This window comes from Octodon degus, unplaced genomic scaffold, assembly GCF_000260255.1.
Source record: "Octodon degus isolate 3935 unplaced genomic scaffold, OctDeg1.0 scaffold00412, whole genome shotgun sequence".
NCBI lineage: Eukaryota > Metazoa > Chordata > Mammalia > Rodentia > Octodontidae > Octodon > Octodon degus.
The window spans coordinates 284,807-288,671 of NW_004524988.1; positions in this window are offsets into that span (position 1 = coordinate 284,807).

The window sequence follows — 3,865 nt, forward strand, 5'->3', positions numbered from 1 at the left end:
AGATGGTGAGAGTAGATTTTGAGTTCTCATTAAGAGAGAGAGAGAGAGAGAGAGAGACAGACAGAGACAGACAGAGAGAGAGAGAGACAGAGAGAGAGAGAGACAGAGAGAGAGAGAGAGAACACTTCCTGGTTAGCTTGATTTAGCTATTCCACAATGAATGCATATTTCCAAACATTTTGCACCCAATAAATTTTTATTTTCCAGTTACAGTTTTAAAAACCTCAGAACACCTTTCAGTGCTAGAGAATAAATTTACTATTTTGAAATTGGATAAACAGAGGCAAAAAAATAAAACAATTACATATGAATGAAAACATTTGAATACAAAATAGCAGATGAGAGAAAGTGCTCATCAGAGGAGACTTACATCTCACAAATAAAGAGGGATACCTAGAATCAAACATCTCCAGTGCAAGCCTCAAATGACACAAGTGGTGTAGGCGCACAGTGGAGCTCCACTTCACAGCAGAGGCAGCCACAAAGCAGATGGCACCTGAAGGGTTATATTGCACTGCCTTTGAGATATTTTTGCAAAATATCAAGATGGAATATACAGGAGACTCTAGATCTAGCTCTCAATTTACAAGAAGTGTCATAGTAAACAAAGCTAATGAATAGAACTCCACAAAAGGCAACTTTTAGGGGATTCTACAAAATAAAGAACTCATTTCTCTTAAGAATGAAGGATGAATTGTACAGAAGATTACCAAGTATATAAACCGTTGTAATGCATAGGATTAAATGGTGTCTAGTTTTTGAAAAATATGAGATAATAGGGAAGTTTTATTTGTGAATGGATATTGATAATATTATGGAATTATTCAGTATTGTGGGGTTGTATAATAATGTGTAATATAAACTACTTTCTAGCATATTATCATATCAAGTTATTATATCCTATTGTGGTGGGGGTTTTGTTTTGTTTTGTTTTGCATTTAGGGCAGGGTCTGTAGGGTCTACAGACTCTCACTGCAGAGATCAGACTCATAGTGATCCTCCGGGGGCAGGGCCAGCACGGCAGGCCCAGGGATCAAACTCCCAGCCCCTGCATCTGCCTAAGCAGACACTTTAATCCACTGAGCTATTTGGCAGGCCCTCCTATTGTTATTACATTGTTAAAGACAGCTAAGACAGGTAAAAATATAGTGCTGCCCCTGAGGGAGTCAATACAGAGAATAAAAACACATTACCACTGTGGCCAGAGACACATCTGTTTGAGCCAAACTCATGATAAAGACAAAATGACCAGGCCTACACACCCATCTTAGAGATAATAAATTAACATTAGTCACCCCATGGTTAGCCAAGTCCCCCTGATTCATCTCTTCCTAAAAAGGTCCTTATTCTTTCCATATACAGACGTTATGTGACCTGTTTTCCCATTGGATCTGTATTTCCTAAGCCACTAAACTTATAATCTTATTGATTGATCAGAGTTTTATACCACAGAAGAACCAATTTGTGATTTTGTACCCACCTAGTTTTTTGCTCTATGAAAATTGCTCTATAAAATTGGGTTTCTAGCAACTCATTTTCCAGGCATTATGTTTCTCAGGAGCTATCTCTTTTTCTCAATACACATTTCCTTCTCTTAACCTCTGTTGTTTCTTGTAATTCAGCCTTTAGTTTTGGAAAACATGAATTTGGCATATCTAGCATCTAATAGGTTGGAAGTACATCTATTTTCCCTGTATCATTTGGAGGTCCCATTCAGGTAATTGGAAGGAGGTAAAAGTGCTTTTGTTTCAGGGATTCTGGATATGACTTGTTTAGGTGATCAGAAATTTTCATCCTTGTTTGTTAACTACTTATATCTTGAATTTTTATGCTTTGTCTTTTTTAATACATTGTTTTCTTATTAAAATGGTGACAAATTAATGTTCAGATTGTGGGAAGATTATAATATTTTTCTTGATAAGACATTTTACTTTTACAGACAAGCTCTAGTGTTCCACTTTTGAATATGTTTCTTTTAGATTTACTAGTTGCTGAATTTATTGGTGTTTCTTGCTTGACCAGTTTGACTTGTTAGGCAACAGCACTAGGGAAAATAATGGTAGAACATCCCCTAGTGGACTTTAACTGAAGTGTAAATTTATGAAATGCTGTAAAATGGGTCTTTTATGAAATATAGTTTATATTTAAGAAATATATATGCTTATTAATGAATCATGAAATTTTAACTGCCAGTAAAAGGCAATAAGTTGGATGCTGGTCTTAAGACATAGAGGACCGTTTTCACTGTGAAGGTCTGGTCTAATCACCCCTCTACACTCCAGAGGAGAATGTTGGTCTGATCTGCTTCAGTTTCCTTTCAGATCTGATATTCTGCTGGGGAGAAGATTACCTCAGTGCTTGGGACTCACTACTCTCACCTTTCCAGGCTGAGAGTGATGACTCATTGGCAAATTGTCTCAATAGCTCACTCTGAGTGTGAGAAGAAATCATTTCCTTTTTCTGATCTAATTTCTTATCTTTTTCATGTCACTTTATACTTTCCTCTTTTGGAGGCATGTTTCTGCTGAAGATTAAAGAGAAAAGAACCCTAAACTGTCTGATGTTTCTCTTCTATCCAACAACTATGAACTTTTGCACTGGGTTCCTAGAAAATTAACATTTGCTGATGCCAATGACAAGGAAAAATGTTGGTTAATGGGTAAATTGTGTTGCTGACTGATGGGTACAAGTTATAATGTGTGAGTTTCACAAATGTGTTGAGATGTAGAGACATAAAATGTTTAGTGTAGATTTTCAGTAAATGTTAGCCTTCTCTTGCTGCTAAGAAAGATCGACTGGACTCAGTGATTGGGTGCATAACACAAATATCTTGGAGACTTCTTTATCCTAGGGCCCACGAAAAATCTTTCTGAGCCATTACTTGCCTCTAGCTCTAGAGGTGATCTCTTTTATAAGCTGGGAAGTGCTCCAGTCACTTCCAATTGGCCCTTTGAGGTTTTTTCCCTCACTCTATTTCAAAGAATTGAAAAGCAGTTGGCCCAGTATCTTGATTAATGGTTTAATTTTGCTGGCAATGCTTTCTTCTTTAAAACTGACTGTTATAGCTATAACTAGTTGTAGCTTGTAATTTTGAAAACACATTTAGAGTTTGGGCTGTGAGTTTCTGGAGAAAATAAGGGAGCAAGTTAGTAATGGTGGCTTGTATGATCTAACCTATCTTCTGGTCACTCTCCAGATAACAGCCACCTTGCCTACAACAGGTCATGCTAGGGGACACCTTGAGAAGATAGAGAAACGAGGTAAAGATTAAAGGGATGGTAATGTAAACTGGTACAACCACTATGGAAATCAGTGTGGAGACTTCAAAAAAACAGAATTTGAATTCGCATTCAACCCAAGTATTCCCCATGTGGGTATTTTTCCAAAAGAACTGAAAGCATTATACACATTATATGTGCACCCATGTTTATAGCAGTAGAATTTGTCATAGCTAAAGCTTGGAAACAGTCCAAATGCCCACTACCTGAGAAATGGTTAAAAAAGATGTATTTTTATACAATGGAGTATTTGATGATATATAGAAAGACAAACTTGAGGCTTTTATAGGTAAATGGATGCAATAGAGACTGTACTCACAAGTGAAAAAACTAAGACCACATGTGTAAACATCATATTGTCTCCCTAGCTTATGAACCTAAAAGATTAAATACAATCTGAAACGTACAGTAGAAATAGTATAATGGAAATAAACTGAACATAAGGAATAAACAATTGAAATGAGGGAAAGGAGAAAAGATAGGAATGGGGAAAATCATATAAATATAGAAACAGGAAAACTAATATGATTGCACTACTAATTTCTATTAATAAGGCAGGGGCCGGGGAGATGGCTCAGTGGAATAAG